The 11,501-nt window shown below is 50.2% G+C and overlaps 1 pseudogene; it reads right to left on the bottom strand.

The window, feature by feature from the left end:
- Positions 1 to 1,162: 1,162 nt before the first annotated feature.
- On the bottom strand, positions 1,163 to 4,067 carry LOC103089808 (serine/threonine-protein phosphatase 6 regulatory subunit 2-like; annotated as a pseudogene).
- Positions 4,068 to 11,501: the final 7,434 nt, after the last annotated feature.

The following is an 11,501-nucleotide window of genomic DNA, read 5'->3' as shown; positions in this document are numbered from 1 at the left end:
CGGCACGTGGGATCCTCCCGGACCGGGGCATGAACCCGTGCCCCCTGCATTGGCAGGCGGACTCTCAACCACTGCGCCACCAGGGAAGCCCCTGCAGGCAGATTCTTAACCACTGCACCACCAGGGAAGTCTCTGTCTTTTTTATTATAGCCATTTTAGTGGGTGTGAAATGGTACCTCACTGTGGTTCTGATTTGCATGTCCCTAATCACGAATGATATTGAGCATCTTGTCATATACTTATTAACAATTTTTATATCTTCCTATGTGAAATGTCTATTCAAATCTTTTGCCCATAGTTTTATCGGATTGTTTGTTTTCTTAGTATTGAGGTGTAAGCGTTTGGCTCTTCTCTTCTGGATATATACCATGCTGTTCTTTTTTTTTTTTTTTTTTAATTATTTTTTTTTTCGGTGAGAATAACAACTTTTATTGGAGTTGTGGGATCTGGGTGCCCTGTCAGATTATCAGAACAGTAACATAACTCTGCACACCCCCAGGAGAGCTCGTCCGTGCCCTCCAAGGCAGGTGCAGGGCTAGCCCCCCACCCCTGGGCACTGCTGGGCCCTCTGCACCCCGTCCTGCAGCCCGTGGCCAGCTCCTGCCAGGTGCCCCACTGCCCACTGCGGCGGGAAGCCTGGGACACCCTGCTAGGCTGTGGGGGGCTCGTTTAATTTTTAGGTCAGTCAAGTTTGCAGCCTGGCTCAAGGCCAGCTCCCAGGGCCACCAGGCAGCTAAAACCCTGTCTGGCCAACCCAGCTCCAGACCCACATTTGTCCCTAGAGCCTCGGAGACCCTCTCCTGCGCTGGATAAAAAGTGCAAACATGTGGCTCTATCTGCGTTTGTTAAATAATGAATAAAAACAGGCTCAGAGCCTGTGGCGCTCAGCCCAGCCCTCGGTCCTCGAGGCGTCTGGAGTCACGGCCCCCGCAGGCAGAGGCCCCGTCTGAGGCCTTCTTGCTGTGAGTGGGGCTGGACCCTCGAGGCCCACCCGGAGTCAGGCAGGAGAAATGCAGGCTGGGCCATCCGACTGGTTCCAACTGCCAGCTTTACCAATGCAGCATTTATTTTTAAATTAAATTAAATTAAATTAAAAAACACGAAATGCGTCACCAGGTAGTTTTCTTGGCTGGGGCGCCAAAGCTGGGTGGCAGCAGCAGCATCACATGAGGCCATTTAAGGCAGCTCCTGCAGGTGGCGGCCCGTCAGTCTGCCTGTCCTTTGTCACCATCCCTAGGGCGGCCGCCGTGGAGAGAGCTAGGCCAGCTGGGGCTGCAGTGGTGACAGCCACAGCCAGCACAGGAGAGACTGCCAGGGTGGCCAGGGAAGGGCCGGCGTTGCTCGGTACTGTGGTGGCCGCCATGGCAGCCTCGGGAAGGACGGCCACGACCGGGGCAGAGGTCACTTCCACAGGCGCAAGGGAGGCCAGGTCTGGAGGCGTGCTGGTGGCACACTCAGCCCACTCCGTGGGCCACATGGGCCCAGGGCCCTTCCCTGGACACCTTGCAGGCCATGTCTGTCCACAACACTCCCGCCCACACCTGGGGACTGACACGGGCGGCGGGGGGCGGCCTCCCGACCAGGACCCACACTAACAGCCTCCGAGGCAACAGCCGCCATCTGCTTGTCCTCACGGCTCTTGGAGGCCAGCAGGGGCGCCTTCCTGGTAACACGTGCGTTCCAGGCACCTGGAGTGGCCGGGCCAAGGGTTCTCTCTGGGCCCTGGTTCAGGCCACCCTGGCCATCGCCATGACCTCTGTCCACTGGGGAGCTGCACCTGGGCCCCGACTCAGAGCAGCAGAAAGGCTGGAAGCCAGCGAACTTGGCCCAGCCTTTCTCCTCTGGAGCCAAGGCACTGGGGGAGCTGGCCGCCCACACACTGGAACCCACGCCCATCGCCACTGCCGGGGCCGGGCCCGAGGCCATGGAATTCTCCGGCTCATCAAACACCATCCACGGGGCACCTGCTTCTGAGCCACCCTCAACACGAGGACCTTCCTTCTGGGCGGCAGCCCAAGGGGCGCCCGCCTGCCGGAGCCGTGTCCCCGTCTGCTCTCGAGCACTCCTCCCCGCCCTGGCCTTGGCGCTCGGGGCCGTCCTTCCGGCAGCTCGCTGAAGCATGAGGGCCCCCGAACCTGGCTCTGGTCACTTGGGCCACACGGTGTGCCTCCTAGTCCTCCCAGAGGTCGTCGTCCTTGTCGAAGGGCTGGATGTGGTCACTGCAGCAGGCCTCAAACAGAGCGGCACCAGGGCTGTCGACGCTGAAGTTGATCTCCACGATCCTGTCAAATGGGGCGTTGACGCTGTTGTCCTGCTCAGCAAACTCCTCGTTGCTGAAGCCAAACTGGTCCACGAAGGTGGCCGTCATCTGCTGGAACTGGTACCCGGAGAAAGCCTGCTGAAGGGCCAGCTCATTAGGGAAAACGCCCTCCACGTCCTCTTCCTCACTTGAGGGGTGAAGATGGTGGGTGCTAACCAGGTCCACCGCGTTCCTGCAGTTGGCCTCCATCAGCGTCTCCTCCACAAAGCTCTCCCAGCGCCCGTGGCAGTCCCAGGGGAGCCCTCGGATGACCTCGCTGAGCTGGGTCTGCATGGGCCACCCCCCCAGGCTCTGCACCACCGTGTTGGCCATCGGGTGAGGTGTCTCATGTTCCCGCGCCTCATGCCACCCGCTGCCTATGTGTGGTCACTGCCTTCCCAGGCCTCCAGGACCCTCTGGACCAGACAACACTTCTGGAACAGGTGGGCCACCATCGTGCTCTCGGGGTGGCTGGCGGCAGGCTGGGGGTTCGCTGGGTCCCTGATGGAGGGTGGAGGCTCCACCCCGTCCTCAGGTCCACTGGCCACAGCCCTGTCCATCCGGGCAGTGTGGGACAGGATGGCGGCCATGCACAGCTCCACTTGGAAGTGCAGGAAGTTATTCCAGGAGTACTTACCAAACAGGTCCAGCAGCAAGCCGATGGTGTTGAGCCGGCAGAGCTCCTTGATGCTGGGCATGTCCGTGTGCAGCAGAGTGGCCACGAGGCGGGCTCCGTGCAGGCGGGCTTTACCCAGGGGCTCCTCCAACACGCCGATGGTGGTCAGGATCGCCGTTTTCTTTGGCAGGCTGAGCAGAAGCTGGTGGAAGTCCTTCAGCCATGGCTCGATGTCACGCAGGACGCTGGAGCTGATGGCACACAGCCTGTCCAGTCCCTGGGAGCAGGAGTCCAGCAAGCCCTCCATCCCCGCCCTCCTGGGCTCAAGCAAGGTCAGTAACACCTGGGTCCCACTGACGAGGCAGAGCTCAGTCTGGGCTCCGTCAAACATGTTCTTCAGCCCCTGCTCCATGCAGTCCTGCGACTCCAGCACCGTGAGGTGGGGGTCTGGCTCCGGAGGCTCCTGCAGCTGGCTGCCCTGCTCCCTGCCCAGCCTGACGATGTCGCAGAGCGTCTGAGAAGCGTTGGACTGCCTACCTTCATCCTGACTCGCGTGGATCAATTCCACGAGCCTCTGGATGATCTTCTCTTCATTAAGCCAGTGCAGGACCTCCTGCCGGAGCCCGGCGGGCTCTCCGCAGCTTACCAGGTGCAGCAGCAGGTCCATGAGGGCCGAGGTGCCGATGTGCTTCCATGCCAGGCTGAGGAACTTGTCCTTCTTCCTCAAAAGCACAATCACCTGTTCAGTTCTTCTTGCAATGAGAGTGCCAATGGTCTTGCTGAGAAAACTGGCGAGGAGAGGATTGAGGGGCGGCTCACGGTTCAAGAAGTCGTAAAGAAGGGTGAGCAAAGTCTCGTCCCCTGCCAGCCGGTCGTTGATCTGCGGCACGTCACACGTCAGCAGCTCACAGGCTGTATTTAGGTACTTAAAGTGGACCTTCTCTTCCATGACCAGGGCCGGGTCCTGTGTGACGAGGCTCACCAGCTCCTCCATGCTCTGCTGCCCGCACAGAAGCCCAGCAGCTTCCGGTTCTGGGCCTTGCACTCCTACAAGACGTCATCTTCGTCCATTAACTCTCGCAGCGTCACGTCCTCCTTATCCAGCAGCTTGTCGACGTGGGACGTGGTGTTCAAGTCAAACTTCCAGAACATGGTGATGGCCACAGAGCAGTGTATTTGGGGAGAAGCTTCGAGAACAAGTTGAGGAGTGGCTGTCCTTCTATGGGACTGGAGAGATTCCACGAAACAATCTGCATGTCATGAAGGAGGCGTTCAGGCAGGGGAAGCAGCTGCCGAGATTACTAGGAAGCGGCATCTTCTAGACTCTTATCCAAGAGCCAAATGAGAGGAACTTCAAGTTCTGCCTCTTCATTTTTTTCTGGTTAGTATAACCATCAGACAGAAGGCAGCTTCCAAAGAGAAATGTCCATGTGATCATGCGGTTCCATGAACAGAGCCCTGTAAACTGGGGACAAGGGGCACCCTCCGCATAGAGCTGCTGTGAGGATGAACCGAGCTACCAGATGAGGAGCCCGGAACAGTGGCCGGCACACTTTCTCCTCGGAGGTCCTGACTTCTGTGGAAACTCCTTGTTTAAATTTTGTATTTAGGCAAAATATAAAAACATTTGGGATTTTCTCTTGTAGTATATGCAACTGTAAGAAAATTTTTTTCCTTCAGTAGATTTAGAATCTCTTCCTCTGCCCCGCGGGCCGGGCATCGCGGCGGCTGAAGGCCAGGGCGCGGGCGGAGGCGAAGCCCGGGCGGCCTGGGGCGGGCCGCGCGCACATGAGCCCGGCAGGGCGATGCGGCCACGGACACGGCGCCCGCAGACTCAGCGCGGCGGGCCGTCGGCTCGGGACCGGCGGCTCGGGACCTGCTTGGGCCGTGGGCGGCGCTCCGGTCGCTCCCAAATGGCGGCGGCGGCTGCCGGGCGCGCCCATGCTGTTCCTAAGTAGAACTGCCTCTTACACACAACTATACTATGGTCTTGGATCTCCCTCTCAGAATCATGTGCTATCCTTGACATCTTTGGTAGTGTAGTCTAGTTTTTCCTAATAACTTTGATATGTGCTATGAAAGCCTAGAAATTTTGACTGAATATATGGTGTGTATAATATTAAAATTAAAAATAATTTTAGAAGCACATTGTCTGTACTAGTTTCCTATGGCTGCTGTTACAAATTACCACAAATTTAGTGGCTTACAACAGAAAGTTACTCTCTTACAGTTCCAGAGGCTAGAATTCCAGACGTCTGGAAGCCAGAGTCTTACAGAGCTAAAATCAAGGTGTTAGCAAGGCTCCTGAAGCAGCCTTTTGGAGGGCCCAGGAAAGAATCTTTTGCTTTTTTCTTCCAGTTTCTGGTAGCTGCCCACATGAATCACTCTAATCTCTGCTTCCATAGTTGAATTCCTTCTCTTTTGTTGTCATATCTCACTCTGCCTCCTTCTTATGAGGACCTTTGTAATTACATGTAGGGTCTGCCCAGATAATCGCCCCATCTAAAGGTCCATACCCTAAGTCACATCTGCAAAGACCCTTTGGCCATGTAAGGTAACATTCACAGGTTCCAGAGATTAGGACCTGGATATTTTGGGGGGCCACTTGTCAGCCCCCCCGGATGTTGTCCAGTAGAAATGTAATATAGTGTGTGGGATTTCCCTGGTGGTCCACTGGTTAATACTCCACACTCCCAATGCAGGGGGCACAGGTTAAAACCCTGGTCGGGGAACTAAGATCCCACATGCCACACCGTGTGGCCAAAAGTTAAAAATAAATAAATAAATAAAAAGAAATATAGTGTGAGACAAGCCACATATGTAATTTTAAATTTTTTAGCAGTCACATTAAGAAAAAGTAAAATGAGACAGGTAAAATTAATTTTAATAATATTTTCATTTAACCCAATATACCCAAAAGATCATGTCAACATGTAATCAAAAGAAAAACTATTAGTGAGATATCTTGCATTCTTTTTTTCATGCTGAGTCTTTGAAATCTGGTGTTTTTTTACACCAGGACATTGCACTTCAGGCTAGCCACATTTCCAGTGCTTGAGACCCACGAGTGACTGGCAGCTACTGTACTGGACAGCATGGCTAACTACTAAACTGGAAAATCATTGTAATAACTGTTCAGAAAACACAACATGGCTCTTCTATTTTCAATACTTACATAAAAGAATCTGTACAAATTTGTGACTGATCAGTAAACAGCAGTCAAGATACTCTTAAAAAAGAACAAAGTGGGAGGGACTTGCCCTATAGATACCAAAATTTGTTATAAAGCTACAGACTGTGTAGTATTGTGCAAAGATGAACAAATAATAGAACAGAGGGTCCAGAAAGAAACCCATGCACATATGGACACTTGATTTATGACAAATGTGGCTCTGCAGAGCAGTGGGGAAACAGCAGTCTTTTCAACAAATGGTGCTGGGATAACAATCTCCAAATGGAATAAAATATGAATCATGACCCCAGTATAAACAAACATCATCTCCTGGTGGATACTAGTCTTAAATGAGATAGGCCAAACAATAATACTTTTCAGAAGATAGAATAAGAGAGGATTGGGGCTCACCTGGTGGTTCAGTGGTTAGGAATCCGCCTGCCAATGCAGGGGACACGGGTTCGATCCTTGGTCTGGGAAGATCCCACATGCCACAGAGCAACTAAGCCCATGCGGTGGCTTCTCATTGCGGTGGCTTCTCATTGTGGTGGCTTCTGTTGTTGCGGATCACGGCCTCTAGGCGCAGGGGCTTCAGTAGTTGCGGCACACGGGCTCTAGAGAGCAGGCTCAGTAGTTGTGATGCTCGGGCTTAGTTGCTCCGCGACATGTGGGATCTTCCCGGGCCAGGGATCGAACCCGTGTCTCCTGCTTTGCCAGGCGATTCTCAACCACTGCACCACCAGGGAAGCCCCAAATGCATGCTTTAAAAGCCAGACATAACAAAGAATATACTCTGTCCCGTTCCATTCTCATAAAATTAAAAAATGGGCAAAATTAAATGATTGTGCATTATTCACAACAGCCAAAAGATGGAAACAACTGAAGTGTCCATCAACAGATGAATGGGGGACTTCCCTGGTGGGGCAGTGTTTAAGAATCCGCCTGCCAATGCAGGGGACACGGGTTCAAGCCCTGGCCCGGGAAGATCCCACATGCCGCGGTGCAACTAAGCCCGTGCGCCACAACTACTGAGCCTGCATTCTAGAGCCCGCGAGCCACAGCTACTGAGCTCATGCGCTGCAACTACTGAAGGCCGTGCGCTTAGAGCCTGTGCACCTCAACGAAGAGTAGCCCCTGCTCGGTGCAACTAGAGAAAGACCGTGCACAGCAATGAAGACCCAATGCAGCCAAAAAAAGAAGTACCTACAAATATTGTACGAGATTCCTAGAATAGGCAAATTCATAGAGACAGAAAATGGATTAGAAGTTACCAGGGGGACTTCCCTGGTGGTGCACTAGTAAAGAATCCGCCTACCGATGCAGGTGACACGGGTTCAAGCCCTGGTCTGTGAAGATCCCACATGCCGTGGAGCAACTAAGCCCATGCGCCACAACTACTGAGCCTGCACTCTAGAGCCCATGAGCCACAACCACTGAGCCTGCATGCCACAACTACTGAAGCCTGCACACCTAGAGCCCGTGCTCCACAACAAGAGAAGTCACCGCAGTGAGAAGCCCGTGCAGTGCAACGAAGAGTAGCCCCCACTCACCGCAACTAGAGAAAGCCTGCGCACAGCAATGAAGACCCAACGCAGCCACAAATTAATTAATTAATTAAAAAAAAAGTTACCAGGGGCTGCGGAGAGGTGGAAATGGGGCGTAATTGCTTAATGGTCATAGAGTTTCTATTTGGGGTGATAAAAATGTTTTGGAAATTATATGATAGTGATGTTTGCACAACATTGTGAATGTAATTAATGGCACTGAATTGTACACTCAAAAATGGTTAAAATGACAAATTTCACGTTCTATATATTTTACCACAATCTTAAAAAGTTAATAATGGAATGTATTGAAAACCATTGCATTGTACACTTTAAATGGATGAATTGTATGGTATGTGAATTATATCCCAATAAAGGTTTTTTGAAAACCTAAATCATTGTTTTTAGGATTCATATTTAGGTGGTAAAACAATAAAGAAAAAGCAAGTAAATGGTTACGATAAATATCAGGACAGTAGGACAGTGGTTACTTTGTGAGGGTTGAAGGAGTCTATGACCAGCGAGCAGTATTATGGGGGATTTCTGGGGTGAAGGCAATGTCCTTTTTCTTGAACTGGGTTGTTGCTGCAGGGGGGTTTCATTTTATAATAATCCATTGAAATATACATTTATGTTTAGTGCATTTTAAATATGTGGATTATTTTTCACAATGTTTTTTTTCTAAATTTAAAATTCAGCAAGGGGACTTCCCTGGCAGTCCAGCAGTTAAGACTCCATGCTTCCAATGCAGGGGACACGAGTCTGATCCCTGGTCGGGGATCCCGCATGCTGCGCGGCCAAAAAATAACAATAAATAAAAAAGTTTAAAATAATAAAATTTAGCAAGAACAAAGTATTGGGGGTTTGAGGTGGATGGTCCGTTGAGTAGATAAGAAGTGTTTGCTAACCAACTGAGCAGAGGGGGTAAGAGAGTTCTATGCGGACAGAGCAGCATGGGAAAGTCCCTGAAGCACAAAAGAGTATGGTGAATCTGAGGAACAGAAAGCCCAATTCTGACAGGGCTTAGAGAACAAGGGGAAAGAGGTGTGTGTGACATGAAGTCCAGAGACTGGGCAGAGGCCAGATGGCAGAAGGCTGGGGCAGCCATATGGGGGTGTTTTAAACCTTGTCCTAAGGGACCAGTGGGATGTCATTGAGGGGTTTTAAAGCAGCAAAGTGACCTGCTCAAATCAGTTAGCAGGTCAATCTGCCTGGAGTGTAGGGTATGGATGGGACAGGCTCAGGGGAAGGAGCCAGGAGACTAGTTGGGAAGCTGTTTCAATAATCCCGAGGGTTGATGGAAGCTTGGACTAGGGTAGAGGCAGTGAAGAGGTGAGAAATGCAGCATCCTTGTGCCCTGTGTACATTTAACAACTATATGCAGCACTATCTCACTTTTTTATTTTTTTTAAGATCAACAGTTTTATTGAAAGACAAGAGCAGAGCCCCTCCTCTCCCCCTGAGGTCCTGGCAGCATTGGCCTCAGGCTCTGAGCTTCCATGTGTCCTGCAGCTGGAGAGAGCGCTATCTCATTTTTGTATGTAGTTGAAAATACTTTAATGTTATATTGTATACCCTATTATATACTGTACATTACTATACACTGGCTTATACATACATACTTGCACATACATTTTGTTTACAGAGTTGTGCACACAAAACCATGGCTGCTGTATTTTTTTTTTTTTTAACTTTTGGCCCCATGGTGCGGCATGAGGGATCTTAGTTCCCCAACCAGGGATTCAACCTGTGCCCCCTGCAGTGGAAGTGCCAAGTCTTAACCACTGGACCGCCAGGGAAGTCCCATGACTGCTGTATTTTATGAGGGATTTAAGGGATTTCCAAAGGTTATGTTGACTATGTAACTTTTGCCTTATGTACTGACTCTAGAACCTAACCTTGGTATAAGGTGCAACTCCATTGTTGCTGGATATAAGAGATACTTAGGAGATTTGGTGACTGATTGGAATAGAAGGGAGAAGGACTAATTAAATGACACTCCCAGGTCTGCTGCCTAAATAACTGAGTAGATGGTGGTTCTGTTTATTGAGATGGGATTCACAGGGGTAGGGATAGTTGGAGGGTAGAGATGATGAGCTCATGTCAAAAATGCAGAAAAAGGTTGACAGATTGAATAGTGAACACCCATATGCCCACCACCCAGATTCTACAGGTCACTTACTGCTACATTTTCTTTTTCACATCTCCCCATATCCAGAGGAATTCATTTTTGAACAAGCTGAATCTGTGCTATCTAAGGGACTTCCAAGTGTCGTGTTTAGAAGGACATTCAAAGAGCAGGCTACACATGCTGCCTCCTCTTTTTCACCTCCCATTCACAATCAATTCCCTAGAATTTGGCTTTTGACATCTTCCTCCTGAAGGTGCTTTTCACTAAGGACGCTGACTACTGAGGACTCCAAAACTGAACACTTATCATCCTCCTGTAAAACTTGCTCCTCATCCTGCATATCCTTACCCAAAACTCAAACTTGGGAGTCTTCCTAGACATCTCCTGTAGCAAACAGCTTCTGTCAATCCCATCTCCTAAATGTCTTTAAAAGGTGTCCCTTCCCTTTTCATCCTCTCTCTACCATTAACAAAGTTCTGGATATCAGAGTTTCTCAGTTTTATTGATATTGAAGAACTACAATTTCAACCTCTGAACAGGTTCGGGTCTCTACCCTCTCTCCAGCTCATCTACTCCTCTCCACTTGTCTGTCCATCTAATTTATCTTTTTAAAAAATAAATTTGTTCACATCACTTTTCTTTTACAACCCTTTATAGGTGCTTATCCCCAAGTTGGAGTGACTTCTACAGTGCTTCAAGATCTTCCAGAAAGCCTGAAATTTCCAACCTCATGCCTAGCTACTCCCCCACACTGTTTTTACTATTTAGTGGCTCTTCAAATATACCAACCACACTTCCTGCTTTATTTCCTCCTCCAGAAGACCTACTTGAAAGCCAGGCTAGGTGGCTCCCAAAGAATCCCGAGAATACCTATCATTAGATATTCAGGTCTCCATAGAGCTAAAAATCCTTGAGGGCGATTTTTAAATATTCTTTATAGCCAGAATACTTAGCACTCTGTTTAACACAAACATACACTCTGTTTACTTTAGCTGAAATTTGCATACACCCAGTGCTTTGTTCATCCTCCCTTTCCCTTCCAGCAAAATCCTACTCAAGCTCGCATTCCTCCACAAAGCTTTCGCCGGCCCCTCCAAGTAGTTAGGGTCTCTGACTCCTTTATCTGAACTTAGTACATTTTATTTTACTTATTTTTTTCTTCCAGTTTTATTGAGATATAATTGACATACAACACTGTATTGAATTTAATATATTTTAAGTTTTTCTATACAACGAATTGCCGTAAGTGTTAACACGTTCACCATTTGGTAACTAACAGCAATCCTATCCATGCTTCGGGGCTCTGTGGAAAGCCACCTTCTCCATTTAATAGTACCCCGATTCCTACAGATAATTACTTCTTTTAACTCTCAGTTCCTGATGCTTATATCTATTTAGCACTTGATATTCTTTCATGATAGCTGCTTACTATTGCTTTCCTGGTTTCCTTCCTCTCCTCCCCGGTAGACTGTCAACTCCTCGGGGCTGGGACCGTGGTCCAACTCGTCTCGGACTCCCTCTCCAGACTTGGCGGGGCGCTTTGCAAATGCAGTACGAAAGCTCTCCGGGAAGCTCCTGGAGGGACAGAGCCCGTTAGTGGTGCCTCTGCCGGCGGAGCTGCCCGCCCGTCCGTCCACCGGCCGGGGCTCCGCCCCGCGAGCTGGTTTGGACCAGTACACCGAGGGCGGACGAGCGCACGGGGTCGGGGAAAGAGGGCTCCCTGCCTCTGCCAGCCCGGT

Source organism: Lipotes vexillifer, unplaced genomic scaffold (genome assembly GCF_000442215.2).
Source record: "Lipotes vexillifer unplaced genomic scaffold, Lipotes_vexillifer_v1.1 scaffold1034, whole genome shotgun sequence".
Classification (NCBI taxonomy): Eukaryota; Metazoa; Chordata; class Mammalia; order Artiodactyla; family Lipotidae; genus Lipotes; species Lipotes vexillifer.
Note: the sequence above shows the minus strand (reverse complement) of the source record. Positions and strands in the feature narration are given on the sequence as shown.